Genomic DNA, 23,635 nt, shown 5'->3' on the forward strand with positions numbered 1-23,635 from the left:
AGTTCCCCGTTCCCAAAAATGTTCGTGTAAGTCGCCATGGATTTGCCAAAATTTAAAATTCGATCAATTCCATTGGCTGAAATTTTCTGAAGGGAATAGTTACTTTCATATTTTCGCGACGTGGCATGACCTCTATACCACAAAAAAAAAGTAGTCTCCCGTTTCCGTCTATCTGTCTGTTTGGCGTCTGTGTTTTTATTAGACGACCGATTTGTGAAATTTTATATGTACATATACATATTAGGAATATCATGTAGATGGTTAAAAGTTAACTAAGATTTGGCTAATCAATGGGATATAACAATAAGTTTTTTTCAATTTTATAAAACAAGATATCCCTGCACTTGTGATGTGTGAAACCGTGTTAAATTTTCACGCTAGACATCCAGAATTTTTAGAAAAACATTGTGTTACAATATTTTGTAATTTAACTTTGAAACTGCAAAACCGAATGTGCTGAAATCTTGTAAATATTTTAATGTTATAGTAATCATGGTAAATCGTTAAGAAAAATTTATTCGTTTATTCCTTCACTAAAACTTGATGACGTCATATCAAAATTTTGTGGTTTGTCAACGCACTCATAGTTTTTAGAATTACTTACATAGGATGACTAAAAAAATTAATGAAAGAGTCAATTTATTTTATTGATTAAATCAGGAAGTGCACAACCGAATGCTTTGAAATCTTGCAGACGTTTTAAACTTAATTGTCTCGTAAATTTTTAATCGAAATATATCTGTTTATACCACTCAAAATTTTGCCGAATAAATTCTATCCAAAATGTGCACAAGATAATATACGTGTGATTTATCATTGCATTAAAACTTCTTATAATACAGGTGAGAATTAATGAATGAGTCAATTTTTTTATCCATTAAATCGGCAACGGCTCACTCAATTTTTCCCGAAAATTTGTGAATACAATACTGTTATCATTAGTATTACTTTGCACCTATCCAAAGTGATTTTTCCAAAAATTTGGCGATTTTGTTAATAGAAAACTCATCTGAAACGTACGCGCACCACGCTTCTTTATATTTACTTTAACGTTACATACATTTCTTTATTTTAACTTACAAGGGTTCTCACAAATAAATTAAAATTCGCAAAATCCCATTTCAAAATGTTTCGAAAAAGTTAGATTTGTTTTATTGTCCTTCAGGAATAAGGAAAGTTCCGTCGAAATAACCTTCGACCAATTTGTTTTGTAGGGTAATAAATTTCGGAGTTTCGATAATTATGGATTTAATTTTAACACGTTTATAAACCTCTCTCAACACTCGTTTTTTAAACACACGCTCCGCTCGTGATTGAATAAATTCGTGACTAAGCATTTATAAAACATCTTACATAATATATATTTATACTATTAAATTTTAAGTTGCATTTTTTGAATTCATATTAATGTATAAAAAAGCCTCATTACTTCAACACGTTAAAATAGCTAGAATAAAAAAGAATTCAGTAACATACAAAACATTTTATTAAGAACTATGTAACTTTCAATAAGAAGTGTGGTAACTTGTGTATACATTCTTGAAATTTTCTTATCAATAATTACCCATCATCAATGGTCAAAAATCATTGATAATAAGGTCCAAAAGGGTAATTGTTCTGTGGTTATTTTCATTTTGGTTCTGTTAGTTGAACATTATAGTGGCAATTAGCGAGTTTTCTGTTGTTTTCTGATCATTCAATAATAAAACTGTCTAGATTGTCTGGACAAAGAAATTTTTCATTAGAGATCAGATCCTTTATTGATATTGATTTTGTTGTTAACGACAAATTTGGTAATTATATAGGGTGTCTCAGAAATAAGTACATTAATTTTAACCAGTAACAGAACTCGTGAAACGGAACAACTTTTTTATCTAGCATTTTTTCGAAAACTCAAGTCAAATTTCGAATTTTCCCACCCATATATTCACGAGCCGTCTATGTTCACCTTAAATAATAACTTAAATAATAACAACACTACAACAATGAAGAAGGTACCCTAGCAACCGTTTTGACACTGACATTCATTTTTAGGTCAATGTTTTTATTAAACGTTGTCTCTTTAAAGTTTGTTTGGCACAGATTTCTAATTTATAGACGAAATGTGTTAAAATGGCTTTGTTTTCAAATCTGGAATGCACCGATATCGTTTTAACGTACGGTGAAGCTCGGGGAAACGGCACTCGCGCCCAACGAATTTTTTCAGAAAACCTCCCAAATCGTCGTCTGCCAAATGTGCGCAGTTTTAAGAACGTTGCAGCATTTTCGAGAGTACGGATATTTTAAACCTGCACCTCAGGATCGGGGTAAGTTACGTAGTAATAGAATTGCTAATATTGAAGAGGCTGTTTTGAAGAGTGTCGAAGCTCGACCGGGCACTAGCACGTATCACTGTCTAGTATGATGTATCGGAGAGTAGTATTTGGAGGATACTCAGAGAACAAATGTACCCCTTTCAGGACCAGAAAGTTCAGTTATTGAAACTAACAGACTTACCACGTAGGCAAAACTTTTGTGAGTGGGTTAATAGACAAATAAACGAACAAGCAAATTTTGTATCTCTTATACCATCAACTGATGAGGTCGGTTACACGAGGGAAGGTGTTCAACACCCACATTTGGGCCGATGAAATTCCGTACGCCATTAGGGAGCAGGATTTTCAATTTCTCTCTAAATGTTTGTCACATTGACAAGATTAGGAAAATACGTATCCTAGTAACTGTTTTTGACCATAAATTATTAATTATAATAATTACACAGGCCTGCGATGGTTTTCCCCCAACAAAATCAAGTAATAATTTCGGTAGGTCTTATATACTCATGTATAAAAAAAAAATGCAAAAATTTCTATCACGTACAGTTTCTGCAAAAAATATTTTTTTCAGTTTTGTTCTTAGTACTATAAAAATTAACTTCTAGATTTTGTGGTAATAAAATGTATGGATAATGGTGTTGATATTTCATTTCGTGTTCAGCTTAGTAAGAGTTATTTGTGTTGATTATGCGCTTACTACCCTGAATTTAAAAAAAAATTACTAATGTCTTCTCGGAAATGGGTTAATTCTTCAGATAACTTCTGTTACATTTGTAGAAGTTATTTAATCAAAAAACAACAACAAATAATTTCTGAATTTATCGAACAACTATGCGAAAGTTATTTTAAAGTTAATATAAAAAACCAAGACAAAAAATGGATGCCTCATAAAATGTGTTCATACACCTGGCAAATGGTCAAAAGGAAAAAAAAATCTTTAAGTTTGCTGACACCAATGATTTGGATGGAGCCACAAAATCATACAGACGATTGTTACTTTTGCTGTTCAAATATAAAAAGATATAATACGAAAAATGTAACAGCAATAACATATCCTACCGTGAATACAAGAGAAAACGCTTAAATAAGAGTTTTGAAGAAAGAAAAAAAGAAGCTTCTTGATTTATTTGTTTTTTTAAGTCTTGTTTATAACTAATTTAGTTCATTTAATAAATAAACATTCAATTTTATATTCTTTATATTTTATTTTTTCATAAAAATTGTTTGAAAAACTATGAATATTTAGGCCTACATAAAAATAAATCTCGATGTGCTACAAAAAAACTAGAGTTATATTTTAATTCGGCATACATAAATATCTTAAAAAAAACAATATTATTTAAAAGGGAAATTAAAAGTTATATTTCGCAGGCCTGTGTTATTAGTGTCCATGGGTGACTGAGGATCCATGGGCGGGTAACCTTAATTGGGATATAACTTTAACAATTTTTAAGTTGATAATTAAAAAGTTCTTGACAAAACTCTACTAAAAAAAGTTGTTGAGTTCACTGAGCTCTATAACTGATTAAAATTAATGTACTTATTTCTGAGACACCCTGTATATTTTGATTTATATTTAATAATTTTAATGTACACAAACCGGTCATCTTTTGAATGCCTGCATAATTCAATTTCTTTCGGGCTTTTCCATCAAAATGTAGAATATTATACTTCGGAATAATTCTGTAACGTAAAATAACTCCAAGTTGCAAGATTCCAAGTTAAAACTAATTCAGAGTAAGAACTGGTGAACACGTGAATTTCGTTGTGGTTTAGATATACCTGTGAATTCTGCCTTTGATGGTCGAATTCAAAACACGGATCATCCCGAACTGTGAAAGCAAACGTGGGCCAATGGGCTAATGACTAGAGTCAAAACTTTTGCTTGTGACTGTACAAGCAACGATCTAGAAGTTATTGTTTCGTGAATTTTATCTATAATAATAGTTAACGCCCATAAAAAGAACCGAATTCCAAAGTATACAGAGCTTATACAGGATGTTTCTTTTATTTGATACAACCCCTGTAACTTCTTAATTCTTAAAAATAAACCTGTAGTTCTTTGAGCAAATTTGTATCATTTTAAAAGATCTATGTGATGGCAACCTAGTAGCATGAAAAATTAACACTCATGTCATTTACTCACATAAGTGATCTTTTAAAATGATACAAATTTGCTCAAAGAACTACAGGTGGGTACATGCTAGTTGGCTCCGGCGGACGGTATTTGACCCTCTGCCGAAAAATGGGTATAGGTAAATTGGCTCCGATGGTGCAAGGAAGGTAGATTTTATGGTACCTCCTACGGTGAGGGGATCATCTGCAGATACGTTATTTCCTGCTGTCGGAAGAGATGTGTTGTTTGAATTACAGGAACATATAATTCCATAGTCATCAAATTTCTATGTCTAGAAAGTGGTGGCGGTAAGGTAGTTACAAAGGGGTTTTCTGGTATTTCCCAGATTTGCGGGGTCTTTGAAGTAAGAGGATAACAATCGTTACGGTGAGAGTAAATATTTCTATACTTTTATTACTATCTGCACTGGTCGAAAATGCCCATTCAACACAAATACAAAATTTCCGGTCGAAAAATATCAGTTTTTTCTTAAACTTTCTTGTGCCCAAGCGCTTAAGATAATTGTTACAAAATGGACTGTTTGGACGAAATGATTAGTGGAAAAGGGAAAACAGTTCTGTTAATTGGGTAATAATTATAAATATAATTTTCATAAAGTGTTAGCTCAAAGTGTTATACGTTGGCAGTGTGTAAAACGTGGCTGTAAATCGTATGTACATCAAGACGAATGCTTCGAATAATAGAACAAAGTGGTGAACATACTCACGAAGCGACTGAAACTTCAAAATTAAACAGACAGAAGCTCAGCAATTTTGTTTTGGTTTATATTTACCTTATCTTTTGCAGCAAAATACAATACTAACAAAAATAAAAAAATATATATTTACCAAGCAATAGTAAATAAATTGTTAAAATTATTAGGGGTAATAGTTCGAACGTATATGTGTTGTTTTTCTTAAATACTTATCGTTGCAATGATGAACGAATAAAATTATAAATAACAACTTTAAATGAAATTTAATTTTTCAGTTGGCATTAGATATTAGGTTTTGTGAAAACAACCACAGTTCTGCGTTACCCGTCATGCAGGCAGCAGGAGATGGGAGCCAACTAGTACATGCATCTGGCGGGAGCCAATTTACCTATTAGTCCGGAGCCAATTTACCTGTTGCTTAAGATTCAAAAGTAGCCGCCGGAGCCAACTAGTATGTTCGCCTACAGGTTTATTTTTAAAAATAAAAAAGTTACAGGGGTTGTATCAAATAAAAGAAACACGTTGTGTACTTAATAGCAATCACATTCTTTCAGATCAAATCTGTGTATGGAATCACAAGTGTATTTTTCGCAACCTATTTTTGTATATTTTTAAAAGCACACTTTAATTATCTAGCAAGTTCATTTCCGAGTTCGTTCATTTTTTTCACCAGTCGAGTTCGAGATGTGTTTTTCATGTAGAATTTGTTTACAAAAAAAGAAATAAATAAAACGAAGAAATCAAAAACAAAAGGAAGTTGTGGTGTGATACATACAGAAACTAATTTGCATTCAAAAGAAATATAATAGTCTTTTATACAGGGTGTTATTGAAATACATGGAAACAAAATATCTGGTGAATGTAGGGAACCTAAGAAGTCAAATTAACGTTTGTTGTTTTAGTAAAATTTTGAAAGGAAAATTTAACCCCTATCCAAACATTCATTCCTCCACTGATAAATAATGGTTTTACGAAAAAATGCGAAACCTAGTAACTGAAAACTGCCGAGGTGTAACTACTGTTGCTATTAATTTATTGCTAGCAACAAATAAACAATGACAATAATTAATGAACTGACAATTAAAACTTCAAAATCATAATTTAATCAACCATAAAATGAAACAAAACGTAACGTATGCAACTAGAGCAAGTTTTCAAAATGTCCACCACCATTTCGTATACACGCTTCCGCACGTCTAATCAATGATTGTTGCCTTGTTCATGTAGAGTTCTCCACAGCACAAAAGGTGAAACTCCCACTCGGTAAGACAATCGTCTAATGCTTATACCTGGATCGTTTTCAACGACATTCAAAATTTCTTCTTCGGCATCAAGTGTCCGTTCTGTCCTTTCACGACCACGATCACTAAAACGAGGTTGAAATTTCCCATTTTCTCGTAGACGCTGAACAACGTTAGCAAATGTTTTATGATTTGGCAATCTTCGTTCGGGAAATGCTTCTTGGTATAAACGTCGAGCTTCCAAGGAGTTTCTTAAGGCTTGTCCATACATCAGAACCATGTCAGTCATTTCAGAATTAGAAAAATTCATTTTGTTCTTCCAAAAAATTGCAAAAACGTCAAAAAATGATGGGCTAATGAATGTATTGTCATGTTAACAAGCAACAATTTTACCTACTTTAAATTACTATAGTGATCAAATTTACCTTTAACATTTTTGAAATCAGTAGCGCACACGCAAATTTTAACAGATTTTCAATCAATTTTATCTCGAAAACTAAAAGATTTTTATTAGATCAATATTTGATGCATAAATTTCGAAAATACCCTGTATATTAATCTGACTTGTTTTATTTATTTGTTTACCATTTGATCTTTTTTTCTTATCTTCTTAATTGTTTGATTATTCGAATGAAATAACTGGAACAGCGAATTTATGATGAAAAATAACGCCAAATAGCAGTTGAAACAAAATAATCCCATCATAGTTTTTGAAATGTATAAATGAATACTCTTCGCTTAACTTTACGACAATATGTCAGCAACCAAATGCATTTCAAAATAATTCTCTGACGCGAAAGCATGGTAAATTTTGTTATAGAAAAATTTAATGCTTCAATTTAATAATACATATTTAGTTGAATGAGGATGTTCTTGGCTGAGAATATTGGGAAGAAAATTTCTATTATTTTCTGGTTATTTGAACCGGCTTTTATATTTTCTGAGGGAAAAAAATCTTCGTGACGACGGATTTTTGAAAACCTAAATGATCAGTTGTTTTGGGAACTCTAAACCACTGGAATGTCACTGAACACACAGAATCAAAAAAGAAACAGGTTTTCACTAAACTGTAAAACCCGGTAAACCTATTCGAGTGAGTAAACATAGTTTAATTAGACTAAACATACATTTATACAACTTGAAATAAATTCGATTTTGTTGTACATTTTTTACAACATTTTAAGATTATTTTTACTACCCGCTGATTTTTTCTTATCCTACCCTTGAGAACTAAATCTCCATTAAGTACGTGACTGAAACTTACCTTCATTGTGAAAGCCAGTACTGAATAATTGAAGGCAAATCTGAAACAAATAAAAAAATGTAAATCTTTAACTTTTAGGTGTAATTTACGTTTCAAGGAGGCAGGGAAAAGGTTTAAACCGGATTTGGGAAGAGTAAAATTAAAGTTGTTATTATTATGGTTACTGGAACTGGTTTGTCGGTAGTTCTAAACAAACCTGGCCATTTACAGTTTTTGTTGGAATACATTATGGAAAATATTTTTGAGAACAAAATATGATAGTATTTATTTACGAGTATAAAATGTCTATCGAAACAATTACTTGAAGTTTGCGACTAATTTTGGGCTATTTCAGGAACATTCAGTTTTTACTTCCCGAGCCACAGAAGTATTAATCGCGTCCAACGGACGACTGGCTACTTTCATATTGTCTGGATGGTCATGAACCCTAGAGTAAGAAAAAATAGGTCTTCCGTTTCCGTCTGTCTATCTGCCTGTCTGTATCGAACTGTCGATTTTTGTTGGACAGATAATCTTCGAAACCATCGATTGTTGTCAAATTTTATGTGTGTATTACAATATCATCTAAATGGTAAAACGCTAACCAAATTTTAAATAGTATACTAAACTCGCTGGACATACACCTAGTAAAACTTTTATGACTTAAGCAGTTTAAGCCAAACCATCCTTACTAGTCAAACTGGCTATTGTATAACTTAACTCAGTTGATATATACCTAGTAAAACGCTACAGCGCCATTATGGCAACAATGGACAGTAATAATCCTTGCGGTTCGGGTCCATAAAGCTTACAATAGCCAGTTTGACTTATAAGGGTGGTTTGGCTTAAACCGTTTAAGTCAAAAGTTTTACTAGGTGTATGTCAAATGAGTTTAGTATAGATGGCTTTTAATCTGTATAAATAACACACTCGTTCACATGTAGTTTATGAATCCGTGTTGAATTTTTTACTTGAAGCATCCAGCCATCCATTGCAAGCATGGTAATTTTTTAATCAAAGTATATCTATTTATCCCCCCCCCCCCAAAAATTGATGACGTCATCTTAAAATTTTGCCGAATAAATCCTATTGTAATGTTAAAACATAATAAGTATATACTTGTGATTTAAAATTGCATTTACATTTTTTAGAATTGTTTATACAGGTGTCCCAAAATAATTAATGAATGAGTCTCTATCTAATTATCTAACTGATTAAATCCACAACGGCGCACTCCATTTTCCCAAAAATTTGGAAATACAATAATGTTATTATTAGTACTAAACTGCACCTATCCAAATTGAGATACGTGTCCTTCCAAAGATGTTTAGGACGTCATCACAAAATTTTGTACAGGAAAAACTTATCTGAAACATACGTGTAGGACGCTTCTTTACGATTACTTTATCATTACATAGATATCTTTATTTTAACTTATAATAACTCATAAAAAAAAACAAAATTCGCAAAATCAAATTTGATAGATTTTCGAAAAAGCTGGGTCTGTTTTATTGTACTTCAGGAGCCAGGGAAGTTCTGTCGAAATAACATTCGAATTTTTTCTTTGAGAAAATACTAATGATGAGCAAAACGACGAAAAATTAATATTGAATGATCACATAAAACAGTACAATAAAGAACTAAATATAATGTATTTGTTGGAAATTCCATATCCAATCATATTAAGCAGGTACCTGGGGTTGTGAGAGGTGGGGGTGTGTCCCACCCACCCCATTTAGTCGGTACCTGTACACACAATTATGTAGTAAGAGTTCTGGAATAAATCCCAAGTACAACGGTCGCAGTGTTCACTTTTGGTCCTTCGAACCAATTCCTAATAATCATAAACATTTTTGGTCAATTCGAGCCGAATATCCGAACCAGTGCCCGAATAGCGGTATAACAATAAGTGAATAAGTGCGGCAAATCGATATTCAAAGCGGATCCAGAACTCCACGAAATCGTAAATCAAGACACATGCCCAACATCCCAGAAGCGGATAATCATCAAGAGATTGCAGCACCCAGCATCCCAGAAGCGGATCATCATCGAGAGATTGCAGCAGCCAACATCCCAGAAGCGGATCATCATCGAGAGGTTGCAGCAGATCAAATCATTAAAAGGTCGGCTGATTTTATCCCAGAAGCGGATCATCATCAAGAGGTTGCAGCAGATCAAATCATCAAAAGGTCGGCTGATTTTATCCCAGAAGCGGATCATCATCGAGAGGTTGCAGCAGATCAAATCATCAAAAGGTCAGATCCTTCCTTTTTCTATCCTTCTAAATCATACAGTTCTAAATTCTTATACATATCAATCGCCCTGTGCTCAAGTTTTACCTTTGTCGTTGCGCGTCTGTAGTCCTTCGAAATGGCCGAACTTATGAAGTTAAAAAATCAGCGTAAAATAATAAAGGCTGCAATAACGCGTATACAAAATAATGTAAAAGACGACGATAGTGTACCGGAATTAGATGCAAGGTTGTTAGATTTGACAGAAAGATTAAAGGAGTACAATAATATTCAAAATCAAATAGAGTCACTTCAGATAATAGACGCGGAACATAATGAATCGTATTGGGAATCAGAAAATGATAAGGAACGTACCTCGGTTGAAAACCAATACTATAAAACATTAGGTAAAATAAAAGGCATAATTATTAAGAACAGTCCGGCGACGTCAAACCCGTCGCTAACCCCTAACTCTACAACTATTAACATACATAATGATGGTAATAAACTCGAAGCCAATGAACATAGCGTAAATTTGAAACCTTTACCACTGCCTACCTTTGATGGCAAACATAGCGAATGGTTCTCGTTTTTTGATCTATTTAAATCATTAGTACACAATGACGGGAACATATCAAATATCCGCAAATTCCACTACTTGCGTAGTTGTTTAAAAGATGAAGCGTTGCGGTCCATCGAATCATTGGCGGTCCGCAACGAAAACTACAGCAAGGCAATCGAAACTTTACAAAAAAGGTTTGAAAATAAAAGATTAATTGTTCAGGAACATATCACAAACATTTTAAACATACCCAGCTTGTTAAAATCATCGCACAAGGAATTACGGGAAATTATCGACACAGTTTCCAATAATGTCGCGGCCTTACAGGTGTTAAATTTACCGGTCGATCAGTGGGACGCAATTTTGGTCCAAATTGTATTCGAAAAATTAGATTATGCCTCTAAAAAGGAATGGCAGTCAACACTAGACAAGGCAGTACCCACTTTCCTGCAATTTTCCGAATTTCTAGAAAAAAGGTGTGAAATATTGGAAGCGATGGATAAGTTAAAAACCAATAATTTACCATCCAATAAGCCCAAATCAATAATTTCTAGTCCTAAACAATTAAATATAAGACCGCAAAACATTATTCAAAAAAGGTTCAATAATTCTAACGTAGTGTCCAAATTTAATTGCCTTTTGTGCAAAAATTCACACGCTCTTTATCAATGCAATGAATTTCTAAGCAAATCCGTTCTAGACAGAAACATTGTATCTCAAAATTTAAAACTTTGTGCAAACTGCCTAAGAAATAATCACAAAACTGAAGATTGTAAATCAACATTTTCATGTAAGGAATGTAATCAAAGACACCACACATTGCTACATAGCAATGAATTTGTACCATCCGCTAACACTTTGCAAAGGCAAACCTGTAACCAAGTCCTTTTATCAACCGCAACAGTTTTTATTTTAGATAAAAGAGGAGATTTTCAAACATGTAGAGTGCTTTTGGACGGCGGCTCCCAAGCACATGTAATCACTAAGGGTTTATGTAATAAATTGGGTCTCACACCAACAACTGGAACCAAATTTATTTCTGGTATCAGTACCGGCAATAATCGAACACAAGGAAATGTGAACGTAACTATAAAATCGCGCGTCAGCGAATTTGCAACAAATTTCGATTGTGTTGTTCTTTCCAAAATTACTCTGCCGATTCCTAGCGTAACATTTCCTAAAGAAATAATTAATTTGCCACCAAATGTAACATTAGCAGATCCTAATTATAATGTTACCCAAAATGTCGATTTGTTAATTTGAGCGCAATTATTCTGGAAATTATTATTAGACGGACCTATTTTATTAGATAAAAATCTACCATATTTACAAAATACAAAACTAGGTCACATTTTGTCGGGCGAATTAATTACAACCATTCCCGCTCCAAGCGTATCATGTAACTTGGTAAATTGTAAACCCATTTTTAATTACGTATTCCATCAGGACGAATATAAGACCAATCACTTAGAATGTGAAAAACATTCCATAGAAAACGCAACTTGGATGTCGTCAGAACAATTCGTGGTAAAATTACCTGTTAAAGGCCTTCGCTTGGATGAGTCGCGCCCAAGGGCTGTAAAGCAATTCTTGAATTTAGAGAATAGACCGGACAAGGACCATAAACTAAAATCCGTCGACAAAGAGTTTATGCTAGAATATCGCGGCTTAAACCAAACGGAGCTCGTTCCTTTTAATACTTTGGAGTTCCCAAATAGTTATTGCCTACCCCATCGTACTGTATTTGAACAAGCAGATTATGAAAAGGTTTTAGGTGACCAACTGAAATATCAAATAAATCTTCCGCCAATTTGTTGTCCTAAAACTGTTACAAAACGCTACATGTTATCCATGGTCGCAAAAATCTTTAACGCTCTTGGTGAAATAAATCCAATTATCGATAAGGCAAAAATTCTCTTGCAGAACCTTTGGTCGCATAAATCGAATTCGGATGAACCTATACCAGTTGAAATTCGCGACACTTTTATCAAATTTATTAAAACCCTTCAGAAATTGTCCAATTTCGAAATCCCGCGAAAGGTTCAAAATAAAATATTGCAGTACTCCGCATCCGTAGGTACGAAATTTCATTTCATACCCAGTAGGTTGGCTGATTTTGGGGGATTGTGGGAGCGTGTCGTACGAAGCGTGAAACATCACTTGCACAGGGTGGTCGATAATGCATCTTTAACTTACGAGGAGTTTTATACTTTATTAACCCGCATCGAAGCTTGTCTAAAGTCCCGCCCCCTGACACCTTTATCCCAAGATCCAAATGACCTCGAAGCTCTGACACCGGGACATTTTTTGATCGGCGAGCCCTTAACAACGCCAGTGGAACGGGACCTGAAGGAGATCCCTGTAAATCGTTTATCTCGATGGCAACGCGTGCAGCAATTGCAGCAACATTTTTGGAGCAGATGGACCAAGGAGTACTTGGCCCAACTTCAATTCCGTCCCAAGGGTCACCAAATGACGCAACCCAACGTCGACGTCGGAACTTTGATAGTTCTAGTGGAGGATGGGCTGCCCCCGCTACGGTGGAGGTTAGGACGAGTCGCCGAAGTTCACCCAGGTCACGACGGAATTGTGCGGGTTGTATCCGTAAAAACTAGTACGGGAGTGGTGAAACGCGCGGTGACAAAGGTGCGCATTATCCCTAGCGAATGGCGATTTTTGTGTTGCCGGCTGTGCTTCGCGAATTAGATTCGTGTGATTATTATAAGTATTTTATATTTTTATGCTCCTCTGAATTTACAATAGCATGTACCATTATTCAGATGCCCCCCTCCAATTATTTTGAAGTTAAACCTTCAACGGGGCCGGCATGTTGGAAATTCCATATCCAATCATATTAAGCAGGTACCTGGGGTTGTGAGAGGTGGGGGTGTGTCCCACCCACCCCATTTAGTCGGTACCTGTACACACAATTATGTAGTAAGAGTTCTGGAATAAATCCCAACAAAAACGGTCGCAGTGTTCACTTTGGTCCTTCGAACTAATTCCTAATAATCACAAACAGTATTATTATAACAATATTCAGGTCGAATAAATGATTGGTTCCTTTAAATAATTAATTTGCCCCGTGCTATTGCAGTCCATTAGTCGTAAAAAGTGTCAAATATAGAACATCAAATTCACCTCATATGTTTCAGAATTTATCTGCAATTTATTTTGTTGATAAAATTAAAAAACGCCGCACCTAATTTTTCGACAATATTTCATTTAACATTCATTAATAAGTGAAGTAATTAGAAATTTAGTGTTATCACACATCTGCTCCATGTACACAGACAGACCACAAATTTTGACATTTAATGAATGTTCTAACACTTGCATAACATAAGATATATATGTACATAATGCGGAACAGTTTAAATAACAAGTTAATATATTCGTAGATTTTTAATGAGTTTTGTGAAAACCAAAAGAAAAAAACAAAATTCAGGCATCTTATTTTCTTATTTGTGTGGAATACTGAGATATACTAAGGCTGTAGACTTTGATTGCCACAATCGTCACAAGAGGATTAAGATGCAAAATACCGGAATTGCAAACAAGGTCATTTATTGAAATCATCTCCAATCACTTAATTATAAATTATTTGAATTCTGATAATTATATATAACAATAATAAAACAATATTACGCACATGTAATGAAATTATCTGTTTTTGCAGTGAATTCATTGAGATTAACAAATACTACAACAAATAAATTTTACTTGTTATTATGTTTATTTTTGTTTAACATGTGTATATAATACTTCCGTGTTTCGGATAAAAGTATTATTTTTTCCATCAAACTTACTTATCAAAACAGTGGGGTTTAGACGTTTTTACTTCCCAAGCATTAGCTAAGGAAGTATTGTAATAGCGTCCAGTTGTCGAATGGCTACTTTAATGATTTTCGATGTTTTATGATCCCAAGAGTTCGGAAAAATAAGTCTCCCGTCTCCGTCTGTCTGATATTATCTGACCAACATTTGTTTGATCATGTCCACCAACAATGTGATGACATCACCTCAAAATCTTTAATAATAAATGTTTTTACATTTTCTAAAATAACATACTCCTACAGCTGTGGTTTATGAATCCGTTTTGATTTTTTACCCGAGACATTCAGATTAAAAAAATCACAATATTGTGTAACACTTTGCAATTTAACTTTGAAGCTGTACAACCAAATACTCTGAACTCTTACAAACGTTTTAATGTTGCCGCAATCGTGGTAAGTCGTTAATCAAAATTTATCCGCTTATCCCCTCCCAAAAATCTGATGACGAAATGAGATAGCTTGTACAAACATGTGTTTGTATGTCCAAGTTACGTTAAGGCAGTGGTTACTGACTGATATTAATTCGGCAAAATGTCAAGTCATTTTCTTTATGAACATGAGCACGAAGAAAAAAATTAATCCATTAATAAGAAGGAATACATTTATTTTATTCCATTATTATTCGTGAATTATATTTAATTTAGAGTGGCACAAAATGTTGGAAAATTGTTGGCAGAAATAGAAAACACTTATTCTTTCAATGATCTTACACATTTTTTTGGGTAAATTAAATAAATAATTTTTCGAGCCTAGGTCAACCGACCTGGAACAGGGCTAGTAATTGTTTCCACGTAGATATAAGTTGTATGCGTACTAAATTTAGTTTTAAATTAACATCGTGTCCAGCAAGCATCAAGGACAAAAAACTTGTCACACAAAACAAACAGCAGACTTTAATATAAATGAAAACCTGCAAAATGCGGAATTAATTTTAAAATATTCAGGCAAGTAATCAAACATGAATACTAGATTCGACAGTACAAAGGTTTCTTCCAACAATAACAATGAAAAACTGATGTTTATTTCCGGATCTAGGGTAATAGGATCCACGGCTATTTTTTCTCCAATTTTCATGACCCCCAGAGTATGAAAAAAATAGACTTCCAGTTTCCGTCTGCTTGCCTGTTGGGACTATCATAAAAAAATAAAAATCGTAAAATCAAATTTTGTAATTTTTATAAAAGAGTGGATTTGTTTGATTGCACTTTGTGTTTGTACTTAGATCAAATTTTTTAAGTTGGTTTTAATAAACGTGTACGCGTAGTTGTAGTTGTGTTACTTACATTATACGTGAGGATCCGCGTGTAACAGTATTTCATTTCATAGAACAGATAGGCTAAAATTAGTGTAAAGTAATTGAGTTTAAAAAAATATACAACCAAATTTGTATATGTATTTTTAAAAATCCAATAATATAAAATCAAAAAAACATTGAAACCTCGCACCACTGACTTACGTAAGCTTTTACATAAATGAAGTATTTTAAGAGTGTTGAAGAAGGAATTCTTTTTCAACATCTATCTGAATTAGCAACTGATACTCCTATTAGATACCAACATATTTTTTTTAATACATTAATTAGAAGTAACATATAAGGTATACAGGGTGTTATTGAAAGGTACGTACAACAAAATTGACAGTTATTCGCGAAGTCTAAGAAGTCTGAAAAACTTATTTTGTGTTATCGAAATTATAAGGAGAAAATTAACCCTTATCCAACCTTTTTAGACGCTACTGAAGGATAAATAGGTAAAATTAATTTATTTTAGTAAATCCTAGCAACTCTAACAATAAAACTTGTCAAATCTAAATGTTTCTATAGAAACGAAAGATGATCTTTCTATCAAAGGCGTACAACGAATTTGGACATTTTTATCTCTAAAAGAAGAACACTTTTACCTGAACTTTTTTTTTTACTTTTAGCACCCATATTTCGAGACCAATTGCCGATTTTATTTTGTACGTACCTTTCTATAACACACTGTATAACAGTAAAATGTTGAAATATGTTCTTTATAATCCGTTTGAGTAGTGTCTGGATTTGTTTTAAATTGAAACGCAAAGAAATATCAAAAGAAAAAACATGGGTCGCAAAACCAGCAAAAAAATTGCTCGCATTATATTTTCGAATACGTAAAAATTTTACAATAATTAATTCCAATAAAAATAAAATCCCCTCCTTACATACAATTCGTTTAAAAAATGCACCATTGCGTTGCTATAACTCGGTTATTCAACTGTTTTCAATAGTTAAGAACAAACTTATTCTAACAAGTTGTAAGATTAATAGAAACTGTGATTTTCTTTCGATTTTTTGATAGGAACTCCTATTTTGTATAATGCGAATTTTGTTGTGTAATATACACTAAGATTTCGTAACTTGTTGCTTTGGCTTTTTTTGTTTGATATCACTTTTGTACCAATATATTAAACAAATGTAAAACAAAGCATTCACTTTGAACAATTTTTGACAACATCGTTTTTATCTGAGCAGATATAAGGTTGTTAAATATAAAATACTTCATGAATTGAATGTGTTGCGATTAAAAAAAAACAAAGGGAGATGTGATCAGTGCACATAGGGTATAAAAGAAAATTGAATAAGCATACGTATATTGCCCATACCTTATAACTGATTTTTTAAATCCTATGATATTAATAAAATAATAACTATAACAATAATAATAATAATTCGTATTAAATATTAAGCTCGCTAAATGTCTGATCATTTAGATCTTTTTTAGTTTAGAACTGAATGAATATTTTTAACTGTCACACCCAGCAAGAATGACAAACTTTTAAGAAAAAAAAAATAATACCACAACTTATAGGTATCTAAAATATCTAAATCTTTTGCTAAAATACATATTTTTGTTGATAAGGCGACAGTAATTTATACCACAATGGAAGTAATCTACTTAAATCTGTAATGATATTACTGTGCTCTTTTTTCAGTTATCACTTCTTTTACTAACATTTAATATTATATTGTTTGAATTTATTATATTATTATGACCGTTTAATGTTTCATTTGTAAATAACATGATTATGGATAACTGCGAAAATTAGATAGATCATTGACTCCTTTTATAAAAACTTCTAAACGTTTAAACTTGAGTTACCTACTTATATTTCTTTTAAATCATCTCTTACTTTTTTACGAAGTAACGATTCAAATTGTTTACTTTTAAATCTTTACTGTAAACAAGATTAATATGTGCACGTATCAACAATCCACGGATTGATTTGTATTCAAAGCAGACGACTATGTTGAAGACAATTGCAACAGTAAAGTTTTAAACATAAATATTATCCGTCAACACGAATGAAATAAAATTTCCGTCCCATAACAAAGTATAAGAAAAAAAAGGACTTAAAACTTCTCACACTACGTCTCAATCTAAATTAAAATGTGTTAACTAGAATTTATTATCTATTCCAAAAGCAGGGTATTGTGCAAATTATGCCATTGTTTGTAAGACGTCAGCGTCAAATCAGTTGTTGACTATTTTAGATTGTTTTGAATACGTACATGCGACAAGGAGTGTATAATTTTATCTAAAGTGATAAAATTGAAAATCTCGACTAGATTCAACCGTTAATATTAAAATGTGTTAATAAAGGTCACATCCGAAACCCGTTCAATTCTGGCCCCAAAAACGATGTTTACTTTACCTGGGAAAAATAGACGTCCTACTTTAAACGCACACAAAATAACCTAAATTCACAGAGTCACTTGGACACTAGTCATATTTCCATCGTATCTTCCAAAGCACATAGTTTATACGGACAGCTAATAACGTTGTTTACTAAATTCGCGTTTAAGTCACCACAAGTCGACTATTGCCACGTTCTGACCTCTACTCCTTCACAATTTTCTAACTGCTGATAAATGCACGATACACACCTCGTCAGTGTAAATGATCAGTGTATAGCTGGGTGCATATAGTCAACATCATGTAGGAATTCTATTCACTTCGCTGTCGCACTCACACATTTATATTTCTCCGAAAAATACGGTGACAGACTGATTGGCATCTCCAAGAGTGGGTGTAGGACTGGGCCGCGGAACTGCCGAAACATTTTTTAAAAAAGGAGTTAGGGGACCAATAATAAATAAAGGACATATCAAAATTTAGAATCGCCGATCCAATGAATGGACAAAGGCAGTTCCTGGTATTAAAAAAAAATCCAAAAAAAACTTACGCATAGTCTGTTAGGTGACCAGTTGCAAGGAACAGAGAATTTTGTGTTGTGTTTTGCATTACTTTATATCGTTGTCTAAATAGAACTCAATGATTAGTTAAGTTTGTATAATAAGTGCTAAGATATTTGTCTGTGTAATGCAATAAAAAATTTAAATAAAATTAAATTATAAAAAAGTTAACTTTTTAATAATTAAATAATTTAATAATTTTAATGTGAGTAATCTGTTCAAATTGTGTATATGTTTCTAAGAAATCTTATTTTCACGAGGCAAAACAAACTATAATTTTGTATGCCAATAAACCATTATTATTAAAAAATCATCATTATCCATTTACAGAGCCATATTGAACGCAACTCATCATATTTCTCACATTTTTTGCACATTATGGAATTGGTATTCGGTATTTTTTATCTTGATCACAACGATAAATTCTAAAATATTGTTTATAAAATTGTTTGGAACATTTGAATATTTTTAAAAGAATTTTTTTGGGTTGTACCCATGAATCTTACACATAGTAGGGAATACTTACTCCTCGAAATTTTATACTTAGTAGATTTGTAAATGAAAAAATTGTAGACAACTAAGAAAAGCTTTGAAATGTTTTCATAATCATTCCTAATGGGTGTTAACTTTATTTCGTCCTTAATAATGCAAAAATAAAACTTAAAATTAATTTGTCGTTGTTTAATTATTTTCGACTAAAATTGTATAAAGATTCATACATACTTCACAGAGTTTATTTGTTAATTCAACAGTTCGTCATGTTAGTTTCAGGCCAAGCAATTAGCTCTCGGAATAGAAAGCAGAAAATACTGGTTGGTCTTGTAGTATCATTTTCTCTTTAAAACATAAATATGTTTCAAATAAAGAATGAATTTTTAGGGTTTTTTTTTTCATATTATAAAAGTAACAAAAATAATAAGAATAGTTTTGAAAGCAAATATTTTATAAATCTTTGCAACTTGCGCCTTAAAAGTTTGCTGTATCCTTACTCAGTATACAAACCTGTAAAAAAGGAGTATATCGTTGAATAACATTTAAATCACTTTAAAATTGAATTCTTTGAGATGACGTCATCAACTTGTTGGTGGGGATGATTAGCCAAATTAGCCACCCACATGATATTCCCAATATTCACACAAAATTTGACAGCAGTCGGTCCAATAGCTTCGGAGATTATGTGTCTAACGTGTGTAATACTTGAAAAAAACTTTGGTTCTCCAGAATGTGGTGCGTCTTCAACGGGTGTTCTCCTGCGCTTGAACTCATTAACTCAAATAATATGAATGACTCAATGTAGGACAAATCTTTTAATGGATTTCTTTCTTAGTTTTTCTTTTCAAAAAGCAGAATTTAATCACACTACGAATTGAAGTTTTCTCACACACTAGTCTTCAATTAATTCTTAAGTATTAATTCCTAAACGAATAATTACTGACAGAATGACCTGACATTACAGAAACATTTGCAATGACTGCTTTTTCTTCTTTCACCCTCCAAGACGATGCGAATTGAGTTATTCATCAAACCACCCTCCTAAAAACCTTCCTGACTGAATCGGTTTTCAAACAAGAAACCGCATTGAAATCGGTTGATCCATTTAGGAGCTACCGTACAACAGAGATACGCAAAGAAAACAGCTGATGATCTTGAAGTGATTGAAGTGATTATCGTTACACGTAGTTAAAAACATTCCGAGTAAACTAACTTTCAAATAAAAAACACCGCATCGAAATCGGTTCATTCGTTTGGGAGCTCCAGTACCACAACACACACACACTCAAACAAAGGGGTCAAAATTATAATACTCCTCTTTTTCAGTCGGAGGTTAATAAAAATTAACACACACCAAACACTCCAAACAGACAAACAGACAGACAGATAGACCGACAAACAAACCTACGGATAAAAAACACGGACTTTTTTGACGTTTGGCGAAAAACTATATTACTAGATCCTTGATGTACACCAACTGAAGTTATTTCGGCGAAAAGATTTTGTCGCAGCTGGAAGAGGTTTTAATTTAATCTTTTGTGTACTAATTAACTAATTACCTAATTGATTTAATAAGATAGAGTGATTCACCCACTCATAGCAGTATTAGGTGCATCACGTATATAGATATTAGGGTGATTCAAAAAAAAAAAATAATTTTTTTTTTCGTGCAAAGAGGTTCAAAAGTTTCTTTTCAACGTAAAAAAATACCAGTTAAAATTTGAGCTCTTAATATTAATATTAAGACGGTCCGCATCGCGTTTTTCTATTTCCCATAAGAATAACATGGGAAAATTTTTTTTTGCACCTTCTGATTTTTATTGCTAGCCCGTCGTGTGTCGTGAAAAAAATTCAATCACATATTTTTATGGAGAATTGAACGCTCTACAAAAAGTGTCTCCTATGATTTTGCGAGAAACTTGATAGTTGAAGAGTTATTTTAGGCTAAAGTTAAATTTATCGCAAATTTTGACGTTTTTGATGCATTACAATAAATTTGATGGTCTTATTGGAATAAATCACCACAAAAATTTATACACATTTTAAATTTAGTTTTTTAAACAGTAATTGTTTATAATTTTATGCTATAATAAGGCCAGTAAAACTCTTTCCGAACATTTTCAGCATCAGTGGGTTAAAAAATCATAGTTTATTTAACCTAAAGACAAATATTTTTCTTCAGTAATTTAAAATACTTACGAAGGAATAAATCAAATGACGATTGGTATTGTATGAATAAAAAATTTATTTACTTTACTTTTAAATCAGGCTTTTAAATCGTTTGAAAATTACTTAGCAATCCAATGTAATTTAAATTTTTGTTATTATTGAAGATTTTTTTTTAAACAATCTGGATAACGTTGCCGATGTTCTCGAACTACTTGTAATAAATACTGTAGTTGGTCTTCATCCTTAGTGAGATAATTGTTATATTCTCCAATTAACGCAATTCCTCTTTCAGCTACGTCATTCGTTACTTTTAACGTTTTAAAAAATTCAGTACATTCGATATAACTATCGAGTTTCACTGACCTTATTATAGCATAAAATTATAAACAATTACTATTTATAAAACTAAAGTTAAAATGGGCATACATTTTTGTGGTGATTTATTCCAATAAGACCATCAAATTTATTGTAATGCATCAAAAACGTCAAAATTTGCGATAAATTTAACTTTAGCCTAAAATAACTCTTCAACTATCAGGTTTCTCGCAAAATCATAGGAGACACTTTTTGTAGAGCGTTCAATTCTCTATAAAAATATGTGATTGAATTTTTTTCACGACACACGACGGGCTAGCAATAAAAATCAGAAGGTGCAAAAAAAAATTTTCCCATGTTATTCTTATGGGAAATAGAAAAACGCGATGCGGACGGTCTTAATATTAATATTAAGAGCTCAAATTTTAACTGGTATTTTTTTACGTTGAAAAGAAACTTTTGAACCTCTTTGCACGAAAAAAAAAATATATTTTTTTTTGAAACACCCCAGTACACAAAAAAATCGAAAGGATCTGTAGGAGGCAATTTGAACATTTTTGTGTGACAAGAGGGTATGTTTTTTAAAGACATACAACTGCGTCGGAACTCGTTCTGACATTAAAAGATTTCGCTTTCAATATGAGACGTTGTGATGGGACAGAATATAAGGAAAGCATAATCAAGACTTTTTGGAACACTGTCGCAAAACATCTGCAGTGTAATACATAGAAAAAATGCGGAGGTCGTCGTCTTGGTGTGTATAAAACAAAGAGTTATAAAACAAAAGTTTCCTTAATTGTACATGTAATAATTATTGTACTTTTCCGAAATGAAACCTTCCTTTTGTAAATAAAAATTTGAAATTAGTCTTATTGTTTATCATTTTCAAGTAAATTAATATCAAATCTGATACTTTTGTACTATTGTACATGATCGATAAATAATTATATAGCCTGATATTTTCGAATTTAAGGAAGAAAAGAAAATGAGGGAATATGATAAATAATAATTAAAAAAATACATGCAAAACACAGGATCAATTTAAATACATAATTAAAATCAAATAATCAACATTAACATAGAAAGAATATCTTTTGTCCAACTTCCGCACAAATTATATTTGAATACAACTGCGTAAATATAAAATACCTATAAAGTAAACAAGACGCTTGGACACTTCTTATTTTCTTTAGTCAATACCAAATTCCTATCGACAGTTTGACTTAGTCGAATTTTATAGTTTAAGTTTTTGACGATAGTGTGGTGTTCGTGAAATGGGATATGAGATAAACATAATCAATGTCATGTGGATACCGAAACTGTCGGCGCGTGCAAGTTTTCGGCGACCCTAAACTGCGCACCATCCACCTGTGACCCTTCATAATCTTACCTAAACTGCGCACCGACTGGAGGATCGCCTACTTCGGGTTCCTAAATTGCGCACCGAGTGGGTAATTAACGGTGTCCTTTAAAGCGATTGTTGGTAATCTCCAATTTCAGTAGTAAATGAAAAACATAGAGCATTTTTGATTTCTGTTTATTTGCATAACCTTAACATTTTACATAATACAATCTATCAATACATCGGTTAGTATACTCATTTATTTTACACTAAACAAATTGTTGTCTCCTTCTAGTATCTACAACTTTTATTCTTACTCTTTCGTTCACACTTTGTAATTTCATATAAGTATATATTTGAAACTCGTTCAAAACTGCCACAAAATTATTCAAAGTTGGGTTTTATAAGATATAAAGTGGTACCTAACTGACCTGACCTGGTTGTTGGGGGGTGTAATAAACATTTCAAGTAAATGGTAATAAGTAAGAAGTCGTTATAAAGGATTTACCTCAGTCTTTCTCAACCTTTTCTGTTGCGTCCCCCCTTTATCTAATAGGTACCAATTTTTGTCGGCGCCCCCCTCGTAATGTAATGTACTGTTTGTGCCATAGTTTACAACAAATTTTGACTTTTAAGACACTATATTGTTTTCAAACTTTTTGTGAATATCAAGTTAATTCGAAAAATAAATAATAATAAGTTGATTGAGACTGATGTAGTTGATTTCAAAATTTTTGCGTTAAATTTGGAATGCTTTGAAACATTCTGTGTCGTTAATACGCCCTTTTTCTATTTTTACAAAATAACGATTCATCTTTATTTTATTTGAAATTCTCGCGGAC

The 23,635-nt window shown here is 32.5% G+C and overlaps 1 protein-coding gene across 3 annotated transcripts in view; it reads right to left on the bottom strand.

Moving 5' to 3' along the window:
* LOC135134873 (probable E3 ubiquitin-protein ligase RNF144A) overlaps positions 1-23,635 on the bottom strand; it is a 42,832-nt gene that overhangs the window by 16,477 nt on the left and 2,720 nt on the right. Inside the window, exons 1-2 of one of the 3 annotated variants that reach the window (XM_064063742.1) lie at positions 17,935-18,189; positions 7,652-7,691 (exon numbers count right to left, since the gene is read on the bottom strand). The gene's annotated coding sequence lies outside the window, so the exon portion shown is untranslated. Of the gene's footprint in view, positions 1-7,651; positions 7,692-17,934; positions 18,191-23,635 lie in introns of those variants that run through there. The other 2 variants (XM_064063744.1, XM_064063743.1) reach the window with 2 other exon arrangements.

Source organism: Zophobas morio, unplaced genomic scaffold (genome assembly GCF_036711695.1).
Source record: "Zophobas morio isolate AGI-343-1 ecotype UQ-CSIRO unplaced genomic scaffold, CSIRO_AGI_Zmor_V1 ptg000024l, whole genome shotgun sequence".
NCBI classification, from domain to species: domain Eukaryota; kingdom Metazoa; phylum Arthropoda; class Insecta; order Coleoptera; family Tenebrionidae; genus Zophobas; species Zophobas morio.